At 44.0% G+C, this 26642-nt stretch overlaps 1 non-coding gene and 1 pseudogene across 1 annotated transcript; one reads left to right on the top strand and one right to left on the bottom strand.

Annotated features, from left to right (window-relative positions):
• Positions 1-26642, top strand: LOC106561630 (two pore channel protein 2-like; annotated as a pseudogene).
• Positions 19211-19282, bottom strand: trnap-agg (transfer RNA proline (anticodon AGG)). The gene has a single exon. It is a non-coding gene; the product is annotated as a tRNA-Pro (tRNA).

The following is a 26642-nucleotide window of genomic DNA, read 5'->3' as shown; positions in this document are numbered from 1 at the left end:
CACTATCAGAACAACAAGAGAGACACAACACTACATGTACAGCACTATCAGAACAACAAGAGAGACACAACACCACATGTACAGCACTATCAGAACAACAAAACGCCTAGTAACCCTACATTTAAGTGAGATGTGTGGATTATGAAAATGAACTCACTGAGAAGGTTTAAGGATGGAGCAAAATGTAAGCGGTCCTTTCCTTTATTTTCTTAGTCACCTGTTATAAACTTGTTGAGCAACATTGTGGTGATGATGGAGAGTTTCCCCCTGCTACCTGGGGGTGTTCATTCTGGATCAGACAATTACAGGGCTCCAAAAGAAACACCTTTCTATTGGGGGACACAGGGACATGGTAAGTTCTTCAAAATCGCTCGCTCTCTCACGCACATGCACAGAGTAAGATCATTCAATTAAACCCATGTTCTCCCCATGTTTCCCTTTCCAACAGATGAGGAGCTGTACATTCAACAGGCTGTGGTCCTCAACGAACATGCTGTACATTTAGGAATAACTTGCTATTTTCCACCATGAGCTGCTTTTTAAATACAGTTTCTGTACATTACTCTGTTTATCAACACTTTTGTAGTACATTTGTTTACATTCCTTATAGTAGTAGTATCGATCTATCAACCATCACATGGACCCAAGATCAATAGGACTTTACAGATGGTACTACTCCAGGCTCTGTCAATGGTAAATATATATATATTTTTTCATGTACAGCAGCTCTGTTTCTCTCTTGATTACTGCTCTTACCATATCTACTTAACTTTTTTTATTGACAGTAAAAATGGTTAATGCTTTCTTTACTAAGTAAGTACAATGAGTAAATCATTACAAAATGGATAGATCCGGTCACACAATCTGCTTGGTGAAAAGTGTGTTCTAGTCATGTTACTTTCTAGTGTAGGCTATCTACAGCCCTACAGTACAGGACATGAAATGTCTACTGTTCTTGTTTCATATTAGTTATAACCCATAACAGTTTTCTTCTGTGCCCTCAGGGGCCTGAATGTGGTGATATTTGTCATCCTGGCCCTGGCCTTCATTGCGAGGCCCTCCTCCCTGTCTGTGACTTCTGGCCTGTGTTCTAAACACACCCTCTGGGAACCCCCATGTGGCCTCACCGAGGGCATCGAGATCATCTGCCTTCTCATATTCACGTTCCACCTCATCGTTAAGGTAATATACACTCTAAATCTACTTCTGATGTAGTGAACCACCAAATAAAACTATTACTACACTCTGTAATACCTTAATACTATTAAACAAATACTATTAATATAACATATTATTCCATATCATCAGATATCTATTGATCATGTGTAATGTCATGGTTATGCAGCTTTTGAGTACATTTCTCAATCAATTTCATACACTCTTAGAAAAAAAACTAAAATGGTTCTTCGACTGTCCCCATAGGAGAACCCTCTGAAGAACTATTTTTGGTTCCAGGAAGAACCATTTTGGTTCCAGGTAGAACCTTTTAGATTCCATGTACAACTCTTTCCACAGAGGATTCCACATGAAACCCCAAATGGTTCTTCATGGAACCAAAAATGGTTCTACCTGGGACTGAAAAGGGTTCTACCTGGAACCGAAAACAGTTCTACATGGCACCAAAAAGGGTTCTACTATAGGGACAGCCTAAGATCCCTTTTGGAACCCTTTTTTCTAAGAGTGTAGATTAGTAGGCACATCATAGGCTACATGACATCTTAATTTACTGCTGTGAGGATCAGTAGCCTATTTGTTGGAAGGGATTCCTCCTTACTCTTTTTGTAGAGGTTCCTGATACGTCATGAGGAGTTTTTGAAGTGTAAATGGCTGGTAGGCTACATGGTGGTCATCTCAGTGTCTGTCACTGACCGGACCTTGACCTTGAACATGGCTTGTGATGACGTAAGCAAAGTCACATGTATTTGATTTGATTTGATTTGATTTGGATCTCTTTTAGTCCCCATTTGGACTAATCTTCCAAGAGTCCTTAAATATTAAAATACAATTTATATACGAACACATTTTCACATATAACACACTATTACAAACCTACATAATATACTAACGTAATAAACCAATAAATAATCAATCTAAAAAGTATGGATTCTTCATCTACTGTAATGCCACAACATTTCTGTGTATTATATTTAAATTGTTTTAAAATAATGTTTAAATTTATATATTGAAAGGTTTCTGGTTTGCTCAGTTAATTTATTCAATTTCTTTATTGCTCTAAATCGAAATGTTCTTTTGCCTATTTCTCTTTTCTGTCTGGATAACGCATAGATGGTGGACAATCTATTCCTAGTATTTACGGAATGTCTGTCTCTTACCAACTGATTACCGTTGTGAATTGTACTTGGCCGTTTTAAATTATGTATATTATGAAATAAAATAAGCATGTTTTTTTCAATTATCTTGTCGATTGATGACCAAACAAGAACATTGCGTATGACTGCAACAGAAAAACCATATCTCCACCATAAACCAATCCTTGCTGCTTTGTTCTGTGCAATCTGCAGCCTCCTAACTTCACTTGATGATGCATTTCCCCAGACCACAGAACAGTAGTTCACTTGACTCTCAATTAAAGCTTGTGTTATTTGCTTAAGAATTTTTCCTGGTAAATATTTAGCTATCCTTCTGATTATACATGCTGTTTTAATAATTTTTTTACATAGATTAGTTATTTGAGATTACCATGATAAGCAGTTGTCTAGCTGCACTCCTAATAGTTTGGTTTCTGCCACTTCTTCAATTTGTACTCCTCCCATACTTAATTGTATGCCATGCTGTTTTGGCCTTTTCCTAGTGGAACAGACCAACATAACTTTGGTTTTCTTGGTGTTTAAAACAAGTTTATTCTGGCAAACCCACTCCATAATATTCTCCAAATCTCCTTGTAAAGCTTGCTGTACCTGTTGAACCGATTGTCCTGCTGCATAAATTGTAGTATCATCTGCAAATATAGTAGCTTGAGTTTCAGCTAGGGAAAGGTCGTTGGTATATATTAAATAAAGAAGTGGCCCAAGGCAGCTGCCCTGCGGTATTCCACAGTTTAAAGCATGAGGGGAAGAAAATGAACCATTGATATAGGTGGACTGTTTCATGGCAGTTAGATATGACTGTACCCAATTCAATGCTACCTCCTTAAAACCATAATGCATTAATTTTGTCAAAATGATCTCATGATCCACTAAATCAAATGCTGCACTGAAATCTAAAAATAGTACCCCCACAAACTTGCCATTATCCATAGCATTGAGCCACTGGTCAGTCATGTCAACCAATGCAGTGGTAGTGGAATGATTTTTGCGATAAGCATGCTGATTGGCTGTAATCAGATCATTATTTTCCATGTACTCCCATATTTGTCTACTCACAATACCCTCCAATATCTTACTGAGTGTAGGGAGTAGACTAATTGGTCGACTATTGGCAGGAGTAGCGGGTTCTTTGCAGTCTTTTGGAATAGGACAAAGTTTAGCATGCTTCCATACATTTGCAAACATCCCCTTTTCCAGTGACCAATTAAATATGTATCTCAGTGGAACTGCAATCTGGGGAGCAGCACAGCGAAGCAAAAAATTGTCCATAAGATCATAACCTGTAGATTTCCCATCAGGTAATGACTTCAAAAGGTTTAACACCTCCTCCACTGACACCGTTTGCAGACTAAAAGAGCAGATCTTGTTGCTCATAATATGATCATCAATCCATTGGACAATAGCTTGTTTGGAAGAATGTATGTTTACATTGTTGCTCAGTAAATACATTTTCTTTGTGAAGAAATCTGCAAAATGATTGGCAATATCAACTGGTTTTGTTATTATTCTCCCGTCAACCTCCACACTAGATGGGCATGATGAGATAGATGTACCAAGTAAACCCTTAACTGTATTCCATACCTTTTTAGAATCATTTTTACAATCAATAAAAGCCTTGTTGAAAAATAACTTTTTTTTCCTTCGATTCAATTTAACTGCATAATTACGCAATGTTCTATAATTCTGTTCATCAATTTCTGATTTTGATTTGGCTGCTAAGACTTTTAACATATTTCTTTGAGAAAAAGCCTCACCCAGTTCATCATCAATCCATGGAGATGGACGAGCACCAACTGTACTCTTTGTTACTGGGGCATGATGGTCCATAACCTCAGTGAGCAAATCAATAAAACATTCTGTAGCGTGATTTAAATCATCCTCTAGATAAATCAGCTCCCAGGGTACAGCAGCCAAATCATTTAGAAATAGCTCATAATTAAATGTTTTAAAATTTCTCTTGACCACAATCCTAGGGGGTTTCTTTGGAACCTTGGTGTTCATGGTTATGGTCACAATATTATGGTCTGTCCAGCCCACTGGCATTGATCTGGCTTTTAAGCATTGCGATGGTATATTACAGAAAATCAGATCAATGCATGTGTCTGAACGATGACCCAACTTAATTGATGATCTAGTAGTATCATTAACCATTTGTTTCAAACCACAGTTCTCGGCATATCTCATCAATTTTGTTCTATTCGAATTATTGTGATCCTTCCAATTTATATTAAAATCACCCAAGATAAATACATCTCTGTTGCTATCTGGGGCCTTGTCAAACCCAGTGCATAAGTCATCCAAATAGGACACCTTAGAGCTAGGAGGTCTATACACACATCCTACCAATATGGCTGCCTGGTGAGGCAGATGTACCTGAGCCCATAGTGCCTCTACTTGACATACATGAAGGTCACCCCTCCTCTGTCATTACCTTCCCTATACATGTCTGGTTCCCCGCTCTGTTCCCTGCTTCAACATTGATTGTCATATGTATTTTTGTTACCCGCTGTGCTGATGTTGTGCCTCTCTTGTTACCTGTTTGTTCCTGATTACATGTTGACTCCCCATACCTGCTTCTCATCTCCAACGTTGGTCCTTACAAAGTTACCACAAAATCTAAATGAATAAACATATGGTGTACAAAACATTAGGAACACCTTCCTAATATTGAGTTGCACCCCCTTTTGTCCTCAGAACAGTTCAAGATGTTCAAACGTTCACAGATGGCCAGCATTGTCAAATAATCGTCACTGGTCAGGGTTACATCGCCGCAGGCAGAAGAGTTGAAACTGGATCAGCAGCAAGACAAGGTAGCATGTCTGGTGAAAAGGTCAGGGTTCCATAGCCACAGGAAGTTTATTTATTTTATCTTTGTTTAACCAGGTAGGCAAGGTGAGAACAAGTTCTCATTTACAACTGCAACCTGGCCAAGATAAAGCAAAGCAGTTCGACACATACAACACAGAGTTACACATGGAATAAACAAACATACAGTCAATAATACAGTAGAGAAATAAGTCTATATAAAATGTGAGCAAATGAGGTGAGATAAGGGAGGTAAAGGCAATAAAAGGGCCACGGTGGCGAAGTAAATACAATATAGCAATTAAATAACACTGGAATTGTAGATTTGCAGTAGGTGAATGTGCAAAGTAGAAATACTTGTAACGGCTGTCGTAGAGAGGGGACCAAAGCGCAGCGTGTTGATTGCTCATGATGAATATTTATTTTAACTCAGAACACTCAAGAAAAAATAACAAAGAGAAAATGAAAGTGCACAGTTCTGTCAGGTACAGAAAACTAAACAGAAGACAACTACCCACAAACACAGGTGGAAAAAACCCCTACTTAAGTATGATCTCCAATTAGAGACAATGAGGACCAGCTGCCTCTAATTGGAGATCATCCCAAAAACCCCAACATAGAAATAGAAAACTAGAACCTAAACATAGAACTACAAAACATGGAAAAACACAAAACACCCCCTGTCACGCCCTGACCTACTCTACCATAGAAAATAACATCTTACTGTGTTCAGGACGTGACAATACTGGGGTGCAAGGGAGCAAAATAAATAAATACAGTAGGGGATGAGGTAATTGTTTGGGCTATTTATAGATGGGCTATGTACAGGTGCAGTGACCTGTGAGCTGCTCTGACAGCTGGTGCTTAAAGCTGGTGAGGGAGATAAGTGTTTCCGGTTTCAGAGATTTTTGTAGTTCGTTCCAGTCATTGGCAGCAGAGATCTAGAAGGCGAGGCGGCCAAAGGAGGAATTGACCCTGGGGGGGACCAGTGAAATACACCTGCTGGAGCGCATGCTACGGGTGGGTGCTGCTATGGTGATCAGCGAGCTGAGATAAGGCGGGACTTTACCTAGCAGGGTCTTGTAGATGACCTGAAACCAGTGGGCTTGGCGACGAGTATGAAGCGAGGGCCAGCCAACGAGAGCGTACAGGTCGCAGTGGTGGGTAGTATATGGGGCTTTGGTGAAAAAACGGATGGCACTGTGATAGACTGCATCCAATTTGTTGAGTAGGGTGTTGGAGGCTATTTTGTAAATGACATCACCGAAGTCGAGGATCGGTCAGTTTTACGAGGGCATATTTGGCAGCATGACTGTAGGATGCTTTGTTTTGCGAAATAGGAAGCCAATTCTAGATTTAACTTTGGATTGGAGATGTTTGATGTGAGTCTGGAAGGAAAGTTTACAGTCTAACCAGACACCTAGGTATTTGTAGTTGTCCACAAATTCCAAGTCAGAACCGTCCAGAGTAGTGATGTTGGGCGGGCGGGCAGGTGTAGGCAGCGATCGGTTGAAGAGCATGCATTTAGTTTTACTTGTATTTATGAGCAGTTGGAGGCTACGGAAGGAGAGTTGTATGGCATTGAAGCTCGTCTGGAGGTTAGTTAACACAAGTTGGCTGGATGTCCTTTGGGTGGTGGACCATTCTTAATACACAAGGGTAAGTGCTGAGCGTAAAAAACTCAGCAGCGCTGCAGTTCTTGACACACTCAAACCAGTGCTCCCGGAACATACTACCATACCCCATTCAAAGGCACTTCAATCAACCCGTAATATGGAGAGGACAGACTTGGAGACTACTGTCGTGTCTTTGGCATCATTAAAACCGAAGACTGTTAGTTTATCAAATCAATTCTCTGTAATTATTATTACTTGATTATTCTAATCATGTAAATGTAATTAACTAGGAAGTCGGGGCACCAAGGAAAATATTCAGATTACAAAGTTATAATTTTCATAATATAACTTTCAGATACTTTAATATCTGATCATTTAGTCTTCTAATTAATGAATTATTCTTTACCTCACGTTAGTCTCATTCCAAAAGTCATAAATTGTTGGTTATCTGCACAAACCCAGTCTTCACTAAGAATCATCCATACATCAATGGTCTTAATCATTTATTTATTAACTAACTAAATAATCACAGAAATGCACACACAAACAAACAAAGTAGATATGGTTACAAGGAAATGATAGGGGATGTGCCCTAGTGGGCTAAACCGGCATGGCGGCTTGGTAGACAATGGGACTGAGAAGGGCGCGAAAGATAAGACACTACACAGTTGATAATTCTAACAATTGAAATGCTAAACCTTTGCACATGAACACTCACTCGTTCGGGAATAATTGCAATCAATATATATATTTACGCTCAGTGTGTCGTCGTGATCTCTGTTGGAAAGTTTGTTTCTGTTGGAGAGTTTGTCCACACTTTCTCTCTTCCGTAGTTAGAATGGATAGTTCAGAGTCCCATTCAAAACTGTTGTAATAGAATATATGTTTCGGCGGTTGTCGGCCTTCGCATTCAATGGTATAGAATTCCTAGCTGCAGACTAGTAATTCGTATCAAAGATTTGCTCTTATTCTATCGGATCGATAGTCTCAGAGTTTAACCACGTGGTATGGTTAAAAGATTCAGCAATCCACTCAAACCTTAGCCCTCTCGTGGTAATTGAGGTAAGCTGGTCTGATAAGAAATCCTTCAGGTGGGGGTTATATTCGTAACAGCAGAAGAGCGCTGTCCCATGACGCCTGGTCAATGTCTGTGCTCATGGGGCGGGCCTATGACCTAGTTAAACTCCAAAGGTAATTGGAGTTTCCTTCATTAAACAGTTTTTAATCACATGACATAATTTCACAAATAGTTTCATCTTTACTCATTCATTTTATACAACAGTTAGATGCAAGCCTCACAACTGAGACTCTTGTATAAACAGAGTTATGGTAATGTGGCTGTATTGTCTCTCATGAGTTTCACAATCATTAAATGAAATGGACCGGTCGTAGCTGGATTCTTCCCCGACCGTGTACACATTCTCCAAAACATGGACATTGTTCAGTTCTCAAGTTCTGTGATGTGGAAGAGGTTCCTTTGTTCTCCTGTGAAACTCACTCTCTCTATACTCTGGCCATGAGGAGAGAAACTCCTCTAGGACTTTATGACCTGCCTAACAGAGCCTGGGTGTAGGGGGAAGAGAGAGAGGTGGTGAGAGGGGGATGGTGCTCGCTGTACCCAAAGAGGGCCACGTCATGACACTACCATCCAGCTGATGTTCAGGTAGGACCAGTTACACCAGTGTTTTTAGAAAAGGTTTTAGCTTTGGCTTAGTGTTTTTGGGTCTGACTTGAACAGGTTTTAGCTTTGGCTTTTGTTTTGGCTTTGTGTTTTTGGGTCTGCCCTGAACAGGCTTTAGCTCTGCTTTTGACTTGGCATTCATGACATTGTAGGTACGCTATGCTTTGGCTTTGCTCTGTGTTTTGGTCCTGCCATTAGTGTTAATGAATTGAGTTGATGATTGGCCGCAGTATGCGCTGGGCCTTTTGGCAGACCTGAGCTATCTCCGCAGCCACTGCACTTGATTACATTATCTGTCAACACACAGGAAGTGTGCTCTTGGCATTATGTAATATGGAACTATCTGTTCTGTTGCCAAGTTTGTCATTTCAGATATGAAAGGTTTGGACCGATTTCATACAGGTTATATATACTAGGCCGGGTTACTGTGAAGCACTTTGTGACAACTGCTGTCTGCTGATGTTAATAGGGCTTTATAAATACATTTCATTGATTGATTCATAAACTGTACCCTGCAAGGGTTGCCTTTGTGTTTTGACTCCTAGTTTTTCAGACAACAGATAGCAGAGCCTACTGAAGAGAAAGTTGTCACAAAACTGCATGCCCACCCACACCTTCAGCACCTAACTATGTCCATGTCACTGGATAAAATATAGATATTTTGTGTAATGGAAGCGGGTTCCCGGTTATTGCTTTAATTGCGGTTCTATGAATGAGCTTTTGCATTGTTTCCTGAGTGGATCAAAAGACTGTTTTGTAACTCTACTGCTTCTTTTACTGACTCTGAAACACAATATTGTCCGATATAACATCACCTGTTGAGTGCTTTAAGTTCTACATTCTGCGTAAAGGGTTATACTAAACTCCTAATAATTCAGTCATGGACGCAAAGATTTTCTTTGTTCAGTTTGAGGAGTTCAATAGATAGACAGGTACCATCTGAATGTTGAAGATAGCTGATGACATGGTGTGAGGGGGTGGTTAGGTTAGCTGCTGCTGCTGGGGCTTTGGAAACTGGGTGACTTCATCTCTCTACTCTCTCTGTGTAAAAACATACCAACTTGTGTCTCAACTTTCAATTGAGTGTTGTGTTTCTGGCTAGATCTACCTTTCCTTTGTGCAGCTCGTTCTCTAGAAATACAGTGGGCTTACACAGGCACTGAAACAGCTTGTTTCTCCCACTGACTTGACATTGTTCACTTTAACTATGGCTCTTTCTATAGTTTCTGTGTTTTCATTACTGGTGAGGTAAGTTCACTTTCACTATGAATCTTTCTCTAGTTACTGTGTTTTCATTGCTGGTGAGGTAGGTTCACTTTCACTATGACTCTTTCAAAGTGAAGTGCCTTAGTCCGAATGTTTAGCGCCTCGCCGAAGTGAAGCACACCGACAGTCATGTACAGCACTATCAGAACAACAAGAGAGACACAACACTACATGTACAGCACTATCAGAACAACAAAACGCCTAGTAACCCTACATTTAAGTGAGATGTGTGTAGATTATGAAAATGAACTCGCTGAGAAGGTTTAAAGATGGAGCAAAATGTAAGCGGTCCTTTCCTTTATTTTCTTAGTCACCTGTTATAAACTTGTTGAGCAACATTGTGGTGATGATGGAGAGTTTCCCCCTGCTACCTGGGGGTGTTCATTCTGGATCAGACAATTACAGGACTCCAAAAGAAACACCTTTCTATTGGGGGACACAGGGACATGGTAAGTTCTTCAAAATCGCTCACTCGCTCTCTCTCTCACGCACATGCACAGAGTAAGATCATTCAATTAAACCCATGTTCTCCCCATGTTTCCCTTTCCAACAAATGAGGAGCTGCAAAGTCACATGTATACCCCTTTATAATCTCTCCTCTGGGACCTTGATATAGCTTTTTCATGTAATCATATTCTATTCTATTCTACAGTATATTGAGTGTACAACACTTAGTAAGCTTGTTTCATGAAGTAGAAAGGTCATCTGATTCTTCTGTCCTGATGTGTTTTGCATCATTTGTGTCGTAGACTATGAGAATCAGAAAACTTCTTCAGCCATTCTACCTCCTTCACAACTCATAATTGATGAAGAAGACGTTGAAATGCATCAAAAGAACAATACCAGAAATAACTGTCACGGTTGTCGTCGGTGAAGGAGGACCAATACGCAGCAGGTACGTGTATGCTCATCTTGAGAATTTATTAACTTCAAAAAATGAACGTTCAAAATCACAAAACAAAAAGAACGAACGAACAACTACAAACAGTCTGGCTAGCATAGGCTCAACACAGAACAATCACCCACAAATCACAAACACAAACACACCCTAATATATGGGACTCTCAATCAAAGGCAGATAGACAACACCTGCCTTCAACTGAGAGTCCCAACCCCAATTAACCAAACATAGACATACACTCACTAGACTCCACATAGAACTACCTAGACATAAACCAAAACCCGGAAATACTAAACCAAACACCCTTTTAACAAACACACCACCCCAAACCACATAAAACAAATACCCTCTGCCACGCCCTGACCAAACTACAAAACAATTAACTTTATATACTGGCCAGGACGTGACAGTACCCCCCTTAAAGGTGCTACCCGGAAGCACCTTAACAAAAAAAAATAACCCCAAACAATACCCAAAAGAAAAATTCCCCCTTACTAAAGGGAGGGAAGGGAGGGTGGCTGCCGTCAACGACGGCACTGTGCTACACCCCCCCTCCCCAACCCACCTATTTTTTGGAGGTGGCTCTGGCTCAGGCCGTTCCAGGCTGTCTGGGCAGTCTGGCAGCTCGGGACAGTCTGTGCAGTCTGGCAGCTCGGGACAGTCTGGGCAGTCTGGCAGCTCGGGACAGTCTGGGCAGTCTGGCAGCTCGGGACAGTCTGGGCAGTCTGGCAGCTCGGGACAGTCTGGGCAGTCTGGCAGCTCGGGACAGTCTCGGCAGTCTGGCAGCTCGGGACAGTCTGGGCAGTCTGGCAGCTCGGGACAGTCTGGGCAGTCTGGCAGCTCGGGACCGTCTGGGCAGTCTGGCAGCTCGGGACCGTCTGGGCAGTCTGGCAGCTCGGGACCGTCTGGGCAGTCTGGCCACTCCGGCAGTTCAGGGCAGTCTGGCCACTCCGGCAGTTCAGGGCAGTCTGGCCACTCCGGCAGTTCAGGGCAGTCTGGCAAATCCGGCAGTTCAGCGCAGTCTGGCCACTCCGGCAGTTCAGCGCAGTCTGGCCACTCCGGCAGTTCAGCGCAGTCTGGCCACTCCGGCAGTTCAGCGCAGTCTGGCCACTCCGGCAGTTCAGCGCAGTCTGGCCACTCCGGCAGTTCAGCGCAGTCTGGCCACTCCGGCAGTTCAGCGCAGTCTGGCCACTCCGGCAGTTCAGCGCAGTCTGACCACTCCGGCGACTGTTGACTGACGGGCAGCTCCGACGACTGTTGACTGACGGGCAGCTCCGACGACTGTTGACTGACGGGCAGCTCCGACGACTGTTGACTGACGGGCAGCTCCGACGACTGTTGACTGGCGGGCAGCTCCGACGACTGTTGACTGGCGGGCAGCTCCGACGACTGTTGACTGGCGGGCAGCTCCGACGACTGTTGACTGGCGGGCAGCTCTGATGATGACTGTTGACTGGCGGGCAGCTCTGATGATGACTGTTGACTGGCGGGCAGCTCTGATGATGACTGTTGACTGGCGAAGCTGGGTTTACGCACTTGCAGTTTAGTGCGGGGAGCGGGAACAGGACGAGTCGGACTGGGTGGACGCACTTCCGGGTCCGCACGAGAGACAGGAGCTGGAAACCCAGGGCTATGGAGGCGCACAGCCGGTCTAGATCTTACCTCCTGCACAACCCGCCTTGGCTGGATGGAACTAGTAGCCCTGTACGAGCGGGGTGCTCGTACAGGGCAGACTGGGCTGTGCAGGGGCCTGATGGTAGCCGTGCGTAGAGCGGGAGTTGGGTAGCCTGGTCCTCGGAGGCGTACTGGCGACCAGATGCGCTGCGCAGGCATCCTCCTACCAGGCTGGATGCCCGCCCTAGCACGGCACCTGCGAGGGGCTGGAATAACTCGCACCGGACTGTGCGTGCGTATGGGTGAGATAGTGCGCTTCTCAGCGAAACATAACGCTCTCCACCCCATACGCTCCTCCATATAACCACGGGTAGCTGGCTTCCGGCTCTTCTTACGCCTAATCAAACTACCCGTGTGCCCCCCCCAAAATTTTCTTGGTGGTGCCTCTCGTGCATCTCCTTCAGCGCGTCCACTCTGGCCTCGTACCACCGCCTCACTGCCTTGGCTGCCTCAATTTCCCACTGCGGGCGGCGATAATCCCCAGCCTGATGCCAGGGTCCGGCCCCGTCCAGAACTTCCTCCCAAGTCCACTTCTCCCGCCAGTCCAACTCGAACTCCGTCTGCTCCTTCCTCTGCTGCTTGGTCCTTTGGTGGTGGGTGATTCTGTCACGGTTGTCGTCGGTGAAGGAGGACCAATACGCAGCAGGTACGTGTATGCTCATCTTGAGAATTTATTAACTTCAAAAAATGAACGTACAAAATCACAAAACAAAAAGAACAAACGAACAACTACAAACAGTCTGGCTAGCATAGGCTCAACACAGAACAATCACCCACAAATCACAAACACAAACACACCCTAATATATGGGACTCTCAATCAAAGGCAGATAGACAACACCTGCCTTCAACTGAGAGTCCCAACCCCAATTAACCAAACATAGACATACACTCACTAGACTCCACATAGAACTACCTAGACATAAACCAAAACCCGGAAATACTAAACCAAACACCCTTTTAACAAACACACCACCCCGAACCACATAAAACAAATACCCTCTGCCACGCCCTGACCAAACTACAAAACAATTAACTTTATATACTGGCCAGGACGTGACAATAACAAGGTAATGGTATTGAATTGAGTCAAATGATTAGTGAATACAGAAATGCATAAGGTCCTTCATTTTGGCTGACTATAGGGCTTTTTTTCTTCTCTCCAGTTTGATCTTACTAGTGGTTCTCCACCTGTGTGTCTTCACCATGTTTGGAATGCTGCTATTCACAAAGGGAGAGGTACGCAACATCCCCAGTACCTGTTTATTGATTGGATAGTGTGAACATTACTTTAATTGTCACACCCTGACATGTGAGATATGTTTTATTTCCTCTAGTTTGGTTTGGTCAGGGTGTGACATGGGGTGGGCATTCTATGTTTTCTATTACTTTGTGTTTAGCAGAGTATGGTTCCTAATCTGAGGCAGCTGTCTATCGTTATTGTCACAAAAAGTGCCGTGTTGAATTGACCAAACTGCATGTGAATTGACCAAACTGTATGTGGATACTCATTCTTTTAATGAAAAAACACAAAGCATCCACAGGAAAAACCAAACAATAAACGATACTCACGACCAAACAGTGTGGCAGGCTAAACAAGCAGTGCTCACAAACATTTACCCACAAACACACAGACAAACACACCCTACTAATATAGGACTCCCAATCAAAGGCAACTCAACACACCTGCCTTCAATTGGGAGTCCAATCCCAATTAACTCTACATAGAAAACAAACCTAGAACCTATACCCACAACAAACTAACTAAACCTAGAAATAAATAAACACAGAGCAGTGCCAAAAACCCCCGGAATACATAAATAAAACAACCTACTACCTACACCACCACCCCAAACCATATAAAACAAATACCCTCTGCCACATCCTGACCAAACTCCAACAACAAATAACCCTTAACTGGTCAGGACGTGACAGTTATCTCTGATTGGGAATCATACTTAGGCAGCCTTTTTCTTTCCTTCAGTTGTGGGATCTTGTTTTTGTACAGCTCAGTAAAGCCTGCAGAACATGACATCCGTTTTCCTTTGTTTGTTGTTTTGATTTAGTGATCTGAGTTATAATAAATTATTAATCATGAGCACTTACCACGCTGCACCTTGGTCTCCTCCTTACGGCGATCGTCACAGAAGATCCCACCACAAAAGGACCAAGCAGCGTGGTCAGGAGACATGGATCTGGGAAGACATCCTGGACGGCAAGGGATCCTGGACGTGGGAGGGGATCCAGGCTGGATGGGATCGCCTCCCATGGGAACAGGTGGAGGCAGCGAGAGCAGAGCGGCGACGAGATGAGGAACTAGCACGGCAACGAGGCAAGCACGAGAGGCAGCCACACATTTTTTGGGGGAGGGGCCACACGGGGAGATTGGCTAAATCAGGGTTCAGACCTGAGCCAACTCCCCGTGCTTACCATAGGGAGCAGGTGACCAGTCAGGCACCGAGTTATGCTGTGATGCGCATTCATAGCCCAGTGCGATCTGTGCCAGCGCCCCGCATTTGCCGTGCTAGAGGGGGCATTCAGCCAGGACGGATTGTGCCGGCTCAGCGCTCCTGGTCTCCAGTGCGCCTCCTCGGTCCAAGATATCCTGCGCCAGCTTTACGCACTGTGTCGCAAGTATGCCTTCACAGCCCAGTTCGTCCTGTGCCAGCGCCCCGCACTTGCCGGGCTAAACTGAGCATCCGGCCAGGACGGGTTGTGCCAGCCATACGCTCCAGACCTCCAGTGGGTCTCCACAGCCCAGTATATTCTGCGCCAGTTCTACGCACTGTGTCGCCAGTGCGCCTTCACAGCCCAGTTCGTCCTGTGCCAGCGCCCCGCATTTGCCGGGCTAAAGTAAGCATCCAGCCAGGACGGGTTGTGCCAGCCCTTAGCTCCAGACCTCCAGTGCGCCTCCACAGCCCAGTATACCCTGTGCCTGCTCTGCGCACCCGGTCTCCAGTGCGTCTCCCCAGTTCGGTGAGACCGATTCCAGCTCCACGTAAGAATGTAAATGTAAAAAATGTAAGCCTCCAGAGATGATCCATGGTCCGAAGCCTCCAGTGATGATCCATGGCACGAAGCCTCCAGTGATGATCCATGGCCCGGAGCCTGTAGTGATGATCCATGGCACGAAGCCTCCAGTGATAATCCATGGCACGAAGCCTCCAGTGATAATCCATGCACGAAGCCTCCAGTGATAATCCATGGCCCGGAGCCTCCAGTGATAATCCATGGCACGAAGCCTCCAGTGATGATCCATGGCCCGGAGCCTCCAGTGACGATCCATGGCGCGGAGCCTGTTGTGACGATTCATGGCACGGAGCCTGCAGCGACGGTCCCCGGTCCGGAGCATCCGGCGACAGTCCCCGGTCCGAAACATCTGGCGGACGCGACGGTCCCGGTCCGAGCCGGTCTCCGGAGTCCCTCCGGCGCGACGGTCCCCGGTCCGGAGTATCCGGCGACGGTCCCCGGTCCAGAGCATCCGGCGACGGTCTGCAGTCCGGTTCCTCTGAGACGATCTGCGGTCCGGTAATACAAAAGCGAAGGGATCAGCGGGCGGAGCCGCCACCATGGTTAGATTCCCAACCGGACCCTCCCGTATAGGTTCAGGTTTGCGGCCGGGAGTCCGCACCTTTGGGGGGGGTACTGTCACGCCATGACCGGGGATAGATGTTATATTTCCTCTAGTTTGGTTAGGTCAGGGTGTGACATGGGGTGGGCATTCTATATATTCTATTTCTTTGTGTTTAGCCGAGTATGGTTCCTAATCAGAGGCAGCTGTCTATTGTTATCTCTGATTGGGAATCATACTTAGGCAGCCCTTTTTCCCTCCTTCAGTTGTGGGATCTTGTTTTTGCACAGCTCAGTAAAGCCTGCAGAACGTGACGTCCGTTTTCCTTTGTTTGTTGTTTTGATTTAGTGTTCTGAGTTATAATAAATTATTAATCATGAGCACTTACCACGCTGCACCTTGGTCTCCTCCATACGACGATCGTCACAATAATGGTATTTTTTTAAGCGTGTAGGCCCTCTGCTAATTTTAGTTGAAGGCCAGTGGCCTTTAGGGGATTTTCAGAAGATTTATTTGATGAGAATATTTGATAATTTTTTTATTTCATCTTTATTTAACCAGGAAGTGCCATTGAGGTCAGAAGACCTCTTTCTCAAGGGAGACCTTGCCAAGAAGGCCAGATCAGTGAAAACACATAGAACATTCTAATCAAAGTGCATAGTCTACATAGCAAGTAGTTATTGTTCTTATGTGATACCTGCTCTGATGTGTCTTGTTCTAGAACCCAGAGAAGAACATGGAATGGGAGTTCTATTTCAAAAACCTCTCTCGGTCTCTTACGTCTCTCTTGGTTCTTCTCACAACTGCTAACAACCCTGACTGTAGGCTTATTCATAACAGGTTTTTCACATGCTAGTGTAGATTTTAATTTATCACTGCTGTAAGTCAAAGTGGATGAGCTTTTCATTTTAAACATGGCATGTTTTTCTCTGCTCTAATGTGATGATGCCAGCTTACACTTTAAACAGAGTTTTCTCTGTCTTCTTCATCCTCTTCAGTGGATTTGGTGTCACGCCCTGACCATAGAGAGCCCTCGGTTCTCTATGGTGTTTAGGTCAGAGCGTGACTAGGGGGGTGTTCTAGTCATTCATTTTCTATGTTGCTGGTTTGTATGGTTCCCAATTAGAGGCAGCTGGTAATCGTTGCCTCTAATTGGGGATCATATTTAGGAAGCCCTATCTCCCACCTGCTTTGTGGGATATTGTTTTGGTTAGTGCTTTTTGCGCTCTGTGTCTGCACGTTTGTTATAGTCGTCGTCGTCGTCGCGTCGTAAGTGTCACTATTAAATATAATGTGGAACTCTATGCAAGCTGCGTCTTGGTCCACTCATTTCAACAAGCGTGACATTTGGTGAGTTTGTTTCTGTGCCATTGTGTTGATTACAGTAGTATTTAGATATAAATATATTTCAAACTGTTTGAATTGATTCAATCTGTATGTTCAATAAATGCTTACTTTACATGTTATCACTCTATTGTAGGAACATACATCCTGCTGAACTGCTGACTGCCATCATATACAACCAGTTTAGAGGATACTTAGTGGTGAGTAACTGGCTTGTTGTACTTCACAAAGTTAATAAATATTTAGGTAAGTGGGAAGTGAGTGTTGTCAGTGGGTGGCCAATTTCCCATAGGTATGTGAGTAGTATTGATCATGATAACATGAATGGTCAGTGTCTCCTGACCCCTCCAGTCTCAGCCTCCAGGATTTATGCTGCAGTAGTTTGTCGGGGGGGCTAGGGTCAGACTGTTATATCTGGAGTATTTCTCCTGTCTTATCCTGTGTTTTGTGTGAATATAAGAATGCTCTCAAATTCTCTCTCTCTTTTTTACTCTCACTTTTTATCTTTTGCTCACTCTTTTTCTCTTTCTTTCACTCTCTTGGAGGACCTGAACACAAGGAACATGCCTCAGGACTACCTGGACTGATTCCTTGCTGTCCCCAGTCCACCTGGCCGTGCTGCTGCTCCAGTTTCAACTGTTCTGCCTGTGGCTATGGAACCCTGACCTGTTCTCCGGACGTGCTACCTGTTCCAGACCTGCTGTTTTCAACTCTCTAGAGACAGCAGGAGCGGTTGAGATACTCTGAATGATCGGTTATGAAAAGCCAACTGACATTTACTCCTGAGGTGCTGACTTGTTGCACCCTCGACAACCACTGTGATTATTATTATTTGACCCTGCTGGTCATCTATTAACATTTGAACATCTTGGCCATGTTCTGTTATAATCTCCACCCTGCACAGCCAGAAGAGGACTGGCTACCCCTCATAGCTTGGTTCCTCTCTAGCTTTCTTCCTAGGTTCTGGCCTTTCTAGGGAGTTTTTCCTAGCCACTGTGCTTCTACACCTGCATTGCTTGCTGTTTGGGGTTTTAGGCTGAGTTTCTGTACAGCACTTTGTGACATCATCTGATGTAAGAAGGGCTTTATAAATTTGATTGATAACCCTTTATTTAGCAGATGTCAATCCAGACATCCATCCTGAGGAGGAGTTTGGGAGTCAGGGCAGCTTTTGAGCTGCTGCACTTTCAGAGCTAGGAACCTACCTTCTCTGAGGATGATACCGTGTTTATTTTATTAATATACAACAGCAAAATGGTGGAGCGCTTACTGTATGTATAAAATAATATCGACTGTGTTCCAGTTGAGTGTATTATGGTCCAGACAGTCTTGAAGGTGATGAGGAGAGTTCAGATGAAAGGTTATTACAGAGATGCCATCATGAAGGTGAGATGGTTCCCGCCTTACCTGAAACAACATACTGTAATACATAGCGTTAAAAAACGTTGTTTTATGAAGTTACAATCACGTTTTCTGAATTATGAACACTTTTGGTATGTCAAAAGACAGACTTTCATCATTTACCTTTGTGCTTGCATTTGCAACGGAAGCAAAAATTTGGAAAGAAGCAAACCTGAAAAGTTATTGTGAAAGGAGATTGAACAGGATATTGAAGTATTTGTTTTCCTCTGTAGCATCCTACATTGTCTGAGTACTCGTCTAAGTTCCTGTGCAAGGTTCAGTATATGTTTAGTCAGCATTATGTCACTGTGGTGGGGAATGCTGTGGCCCTGGCCAATGTTGTCTGCATCTGTGTTCACTATGTCACAATATTTTATGAATTAACTTAAATGTTTGTTTCTGCTTGATCCTAACAGCTCTTAGTTACGACACTAGCCTGGAATCCTAACTGACATGCTTTGTTTCACCATAACAATATTGAAACAGAGCTTATCAGTTAAGATTCCAGGCTACTTATTCACAGTAATATTGTTGATAGAAGGTACAAAGCATAGTGGTGTAAATTCACTAAAGTATCTCTATGTAGGCCTGTTTATACTGTAAGTCATTTGACAACTTAAAAGGAGGGCTCGTCCGGGATTTGAACCCGGGACCTCTCGCACCCTAAGCGAGAATCATACCCCTAGACCAACGAGCCTGTCATAGTGGCAACAACCAAGAGTTTAAATTCCACTGCATGCCACATGTATAAGGAATTCCTGGCAAGTTAATGCTGTTGCATGCTCAGTAAAACTGCTCAGAGACTCCCACCTAGTGGCTGTTCTAGACTCTGCACAGACATGTTGATCAAATGGATGAGTTGGGAGCAATCACGTTTCCTGTTTCCGGTCACAACTTGCAGACTTGTTTACGCTGCTGTGCGTTTTGTTGCCGATCTTACTTTGCTACCTGACGGTTTTTTACTTTTTCATTACCGTATATTTTTACTTTTTCCCTCACTCAACTTTTTTCATTCAACTTTTTCACCCCGGAGGTTTTATCTGGACATGGTTCGTCAGGACTTCAAACAGCCGAAGCTAAGTAACATTAACATGATGCCTTCTAATTGCAGTCGTTGTACTTATAATATACAGGAGAACGATCGCCTTACGGCAAGGATAGCTGTGCTGCAAGCCCAGCTTCAGACGCGATCGTTAGGCAAGGGTAATTTCAGTGTAGGAAAGGATGAAACAGCGTCTGTGCCACCAGTAAGTACAGATAGTAACGTTAGTATAAACCCCCTCGCACGGTCCCCGCAGCCGGACATCTTTCTCATGGCTTCTGGAGGGAAACGCTGTAGGAATGCTCAACCGGTGTCGCTTATTCAGCCGACAGAAACTTTCAACCGGTTCTCCCCATTAAGCGAGTCGGAGTCGGAGGCCGAGACTTCTCTGGTCTCTACTCATCCCGTTGTGGGGTCTGAGACGCCGACGGCTCCCACCATTAGCTCTGACAAATTGAAAACCCTAGTCATTGGCGACTCCATTACCCGCAGTATTAGACTTAAAACTAATCATCCAGCCATCATACACTGTTTACCAGGGGGTAGGGCTACCGACGTTAAGGCTAATCTAAAGACGGTGCTGGCTAAAGCTAAAACTGGCGAGTGTAGAGAGTATAGAGATATTGTTATCCACGTCGGCACCAACGATGTTAGGATGAAACAGTCAGAGGTCACCAAGCGCAACATAGCTTCAGCGTGTAAATCAGCTAGAAAGATGTGTCGGCATCGATTAATTGTCTCTGGCCCCCTCCCAGTTAGGGGGAGTGATGAGCTCTACAGCAGAGTCTCACAACTCAATCGCTGGTTGAAAACTGTTTTCTGCCCCTCCCAAAAGATAGAATTTGTAGATAATTGGCCCTCTTTCTGGGACTCACCCACAAACAGGACCAAGCCTGGCCTGTTGAGGAGTGACGGACTCCATCCTAGCTGGAGGGGTGCTCTCATCTTATCTACGAACATAGACAGGGCTCTAACTCCTCTAGCTCCACAATGAAATAGGGTGCAGGCCAGGCAGCAGGCTGTTAGCCAGCCTGCCAGCTTGTTGGAGTCTGCCACTAGCACAGTCAGCGTAGTCAGCTCAGCTTTCCCCATTGAGACCGTGTCTGTGCCTCGATCTAGGTTGGGCAAAATTAAAAATGCCGGTGTTCGCTTTAGCAATCTCACTAGTATAAAGACCTCCTCCATTCCTGCCATTATTGAAAGAGATTGTGATACCTCACATCTCAAAATTGGGTTACTTAATGTTAGATCCCTCACTTCCAAGGCAGTTATAGTCAATGAACTAATCACTGATAATAATCTTGATGTGATTGGCCTGACTGAAACATGGCTTAAGCCTGATGAATTTACTGTGTTAAATGAGGCCTCACCCCCTGGTTACACTAGTGACCATACCCCCCGTGCATCCGGCAAAGGCGGAGGTGTTGCTAACATTTACGATAGCAAATTTCAATTTACAAAAAAGAAAACTATGACGTTTTCGTCTTTTGAGCTTCTAGTCATGAAATCTATGCAGCCTACTCACTCACTTTTTATAGCTACTGTTTACAGGCCTCCTGGGCCATATGCAGTGTTCCTCACTGAGTTCCCTGAATTCCTATCGGATCTTGTAGTCATAGCAGATAATATTCTAATTTTTGGTGACTTTAACATTCACATGGAAAAGTCCACAGACCCACTCCAAAAGGCTTTCGGAGCCATCATCGACTCAGTGGGTTTTGTCCAACATGTCTCTGGACCTACTCACTGCCACAGTCATACTCTGGACCTAGTTTTGTCCCGTGGAATAAATGTTGTGGATCTTAATGTTTTCCTCATAATCCTGGACTATCGGACCACCATTTTATTACGTTTGCAATTGCAACAAATAATCTGCTCAGACCCCAACCAAGGAGCATTAAAAGTCGTGCTATAAATTCTCAGACAACCCAAAGATTCCTTGATGCCCTTCCAGACTGCCTCTGCCTACCCAAGGACGTCAGAGGACAAAAATCAGTTAACCACCTAACCAAGGAACTCAATTTAACCTTGCGCAATACCCTAGATGCAGTTGCACCCCTAAAAACTAAAAACATCTGTCATAAGAAACTAGCTCCCTGGTATACAGAAAATACACGAGCTCTGAAGCAAGCTTCCAGAAAATTGCAACGGAAATGGCGCCACACCAAACTGGAAGTCTTCCGACTAGCTTGGAAAGACAGTACCGTGCAGTATCGAAGAGCCCTCACTGCTGCTCGATCATCCTATCTTTCCAACTTAATTGAGGAAAATAAGAACAATCCGAAATTTATTTTTGATACTGTCGCAAAGCTAACTAAAAAGCAGCCTTCGCAAATGGAGGATGGCTTTCACTTCAGCAGTAATAAATTTATGAACTTCTTTGAGGAAAAGATCATGATCATTAGAAAGCAAATTACAGACTCCTCTTTAAATCTGGGTATTCCTCCAAAGCTCCATTGTCCTGAGTCTACACAACTCTGCCAGGACCTAGGATCAAGGGAGATACTAAAGTGTTTTAGTACTATATCTCTTGACACAATGATGTAAATAATCATGGCCTCCAAACCGTCAAGCTGCATACTGGACCCTATTCCAACTAAACTACTGAAAGAGCTGCTTCCTGTGCTTGGCCCTCCTATGTTGAACATAATAAACGGCTCTCTATCCACTGGATGTGTACCAAGCTCACTAAAAGTGGCAGTAATAAAGCCTCTCTTGAAAAAGCCGAATCTTGATCCAGAAATTATAAAAAACTTTCGGCCTATATCGAATCTTCCATTCCTCTCAAAAATTTTAGAAAAAGCTGTTGCACAGCAACTCACTGCCTTCCTGAAGACAAACAATGTATACGAAACGCTTCAGTCTGGTTTTAGACCCCATCATAGCGCTGAGACTGCACTTGTGAAGGTGGTAAATGACCTTTTAATGACGTCAGACCGAGTCTCTGCATCTGTCCTCGTGCTCCTAGATCTTAGTGCCGCTTTTGATACCATCAATCACCACATTCTTTTGGAGAGATTGGAAACCCAAATTGGTATACATGGACAAGTTCTGGCCTGGTTTAGATCTTATCTGTCGGAAAGATATCAGTTTGTCTCTGTGAATGGTTTGTCCTCTGACAAAACCTCTGTTCCTCAAGGTTCCGTTTTAGGACCACTATTGTTTTCACTATATATTTTACCTCTTGGGGATGTCATTCGAAAACATAATGTTAAATTTCACTGCTATGCGGACGACACACAGCTGTACATTTCAATGAAACATGGTGAAGCCCCAAAATTGCCCTCGCTAGAAGCCTGTGTTTCAGACATAAAGAAGTGGATGGCTGCAAACTTTCTACTTTTAAACTCGGACAAAACAGAGATGCTTGTTCTAGGTCCCAAGAAACAAAGAGATCTTCTGTTGAATCTGACAATTAATCTGGATGGTTGTACAGTCGTCTCAAATAAAACTGTGAAGGACCTCGGCGTTACTCTGGACCCTGATCTCTCTTTTGAAGAACATATCAAGACTGTTTCAAGGACAGCTTTTTTCCATCTACGTAACATTGCAAAAATCTGAAATTTTCTGTCCAAAAATGACGCAGAAAAATTAATCCATGCTTTTGTTACTTCTAGGCTGGACTACTGCAATGCTCTACTTTCCGGCTACCCGGATAAAGCACTAAATAAACTTCAGTTAGTGCTAAATACGGCTGCTAGAATCCTGACTAGAACCAAAAAATTTGATCACATTACTCCAGTGCTAGCCTCCCTACACTGGCTTCCTGTTAAGGCAAGGGCTGATTTCAAGGTTTTACTGCTAACCTACAAAGCATTACATGGGCTTGCTCCTACCTATCTTTCCGATTTGGTCCTGCCGTACATACCTACACGTACGCTACGGTCACAAGACGCAGGCCTCCTAATTGTCCCTAGAATTTCTAAGCAAACGGCTGGAGGTAGGCCTTCTCCTATAGAGCTCAATTTTTATGGAATGGTCTGCCTACCAATGTGAGAGACGCAGACTCAGTCTCAACCTTTAAGTCTTTACTGAAGACTTATCTCTTCAGTAGGTCCTATGAAAGGTCTGCCCAGAGTGTGAAGGTGAACGGAAAGGCTGGAGCAACGAACCGCCCTTGCTGTCTCTGCCTTGCCGGTTCCCCTCTTTCCACTGGGATTCTCTGCCTCTAACCCTTTTACAGGGGCTGAGTCACTGGCTTACTGGTGTTCTTCCATGCTGTCCATGGGAGGGGTGCGTCACTTGAGTGGGTTGAGTCACTGACGTGGTCTTCCTGTCTGGGTTGGCGCCCCCCTTGGGTTGTGCCATGGCGGAGATCGTTGTGGGCTATACTCGGCCTTGTCTTAGGACGGTAAGTTGGTGGTTGGAGACATCCCTCTAGTGGTGTGGGGGCTGTGCTTTGGCAAAGTGGGTGGGGTTATATCCTGCCTGTTTGGCCCTGTCAGGGGGTATCATCGGATGGGGCCACAGTGTCTTCTGATCCCTCCTGTCTCAGCCTCCAGTATTTATGCTGCAGTAGTTTATGTGTCGGGGGCTAGGGTCAGTCTGTTACATCTGGAGTATTTCTCTTGTCTTATCCGGTGTCCTGTGTGAATTTAAATATGCTCTCTCTAATTCTCTCTTTCTCTCTTTCTGTCTTTCTCTCGGAGGACCTGAGCCCTAGGACCATGCCTCAGGACTACCTGGTATGATGACTCCTTGCTGTCCCCAGTCCACCTGGCCGTGCTGCTGCTCCAGTTTCAACTGTTCTGCCTGCGGCTATGGAACCCTGACCTGTTCACCGGACGTGCTTGTTGCACCCTCGACAACTACTATGATTATTATTATTTGACCATGCTGGTCATTTATGAACATTTTAACATTTTAACATCTTGACCATGTTCTGTTATAATATCCACCCTGCACAGCCAGAAGAGGACTGGCCACCCCTCATAGCCTGGTTCCTCTCTAGGTTTCTTCCTAGGTTTTTGGCCTTTCTAGGGAGTTTTTCCTAGGGAGTTTTTCCTAGCCACCGTGCTTCTTTCACATGCTTTGCTTGCTGTTTGGGGTTTTAGGCTGGGTTTCTGTACAGCACTTTGAGATATCAGCTGATGTACGAAGGGCTATATAAAAATAAATTTGATTTGATCAGCCATTGAAGAAGACAATTGACTACTTTAAAATGGAGATAGCATGGGCAGAGCCATTGAGGCTGTCACAGACACAAAGATAAGTCCTATCTATCTCTGTTGATCATTCAATTGGAAAGGCAGTAGATATAGGCCCTGACCCATTTTGTTCACCTTCTCTGCATTTGATGTCTCTGGTCTAAAAATGAGTGTTTCTTCCGAATTTGCAGGGGTGCATTGTATCCCATTTTTAGAAAATGTGTAAGGTCAAAGGTCATGTACAGTATATGCATGTATTAAGTCTACTGTATATGTATCTAAGCATCATCAATGTTCCTCCAGATTCTCCTGGTGATTGACTGTGAGTAGAATCTCTGAACGAGACAACTACTATTTAGAGGCTCAACATTTAAGACCATTTGAATGTAAAATGTACTACAAGTAGTATTTACAAGTGGACATTAGTTACTGTACCTGCAGTGCACTGCCGACATGACTGACTCATGTATAGCAGGTAAGGGTCTTGCACAGTTTGTGTCAATAGCTCACAGACTTTATATGTATCTCTGTCACAGGAGGTTGGTGGCACTTTAATTGGGAGGACCAGCCCGTGGTTATGCCTAGAGGGGAATCGGTGGAATGGTATCAAACAGATGGTTTGATGCCATTCCATTTGCTCCGTTCCAGCCATTATGATGAACCGTTCTCCCCTCAGCAGCCTCCACTGATCTGTGTTTTTTCAGACAATCAACTGTTTCTTCATCCTTTACTACCTGCTGGAGATGGCGCTGAAGGTGGTAGCATTTGGCTGGACAGGATATGTGTCCTATGGGAGTAACGTATTTGATGGATCTCTCACAGTTCTTTCACTGGTAGGTGCAGTTCAGTATTACATACTGTATGTAAGGATAATGCAGGGTCCATTTTGAAGCATGGGCAATTTAGAAAAGATTCTAGTTGATGTATCTATATTACCGTCTGTCACACAATTCAAAGTCACTCGTTGAAATTACGACACTGTACATTATATTCCATACTGACTGGATATTGTTTTATATCTCTGTTTTACCAAAGGGCCTACCGATATCCATATTTGCTACTTACAGCCTACCATTTTCCTATTGGTAAGATTTTTCTCCCCACTTTGTTTGCGATCTTTCAATAAACCAATAACTCACTTAGGACAACCCTAAATACATCAATCAAATATTTTCTCAAAAGGTGGGCTCATCTGGGATTTAAACCCAGGACGACTCACACCCTAAGCGAGAAGCATACCCTTAAACCAACAAGTCTGCTTAGGGAAACCCACCCTATCGTTACAATTTTCCCATCCCCTTCTCCTCATAAGCCTGTGAGTGAACTTCCAGAATCTGTGATGTGGCAGGTTTTTGCTATTAGACTGCCCTCTAGTGGTAACTGACACTTTTAGGAAGTTTTACAAACACTGAGCGCACAAAACATTAGGAACACCTGCTCATTCCATGACATAGACTTACCAGGTCTGTTATAGACTGTATGTAGTCTGTCATATAGACTGTGTGTAGTCTGTAAGTCATTTGACTTCTTAAAAGGAGGTCTCGTCCGGGATTTGTATCACATCCGGCCGTGATTGGGAGTCGCATTGGGCGGTGCACAATTGGCCCAGCGTCGTCCGGGTTTGGTCAGGGTATGCCGTCATTGTAAATAAGAATTTGTTCTTAAATGACTTGCCTAGTTAAATAAAGGTTACATAAAAGATCAAATAAATAGTCTGTGTACAAAACATTATGAACACCTGCTCTTTCCATGACACAGACTGATTAGGTGAATCCAGCTGAAGTCTATCATCCCGTATTGATGTCACCTGTTAAATTCAGTACAATCAGTGTAGATGAAGGGGAGGAGACAGGTTAAAGAAGGATTTT

Source organism: Salmo salar, chromosome ssa10 (assembly GCF_905237065.1).
Source record: "Salmo salar chromosome ssa10, Ssal_v3.1, whole genome shotgun sequence".
NCBI lineage: Eukaryota > Metazoa > Chordata > Actinopteri > Salmoniformes > Salmonidae > Salmo > Salmo salar.
The sequence above is the reverse complement of the archived record's forward strand: the minus strand, read 5'-3'. Positions and strand labels throughout refer to the sequence as shown.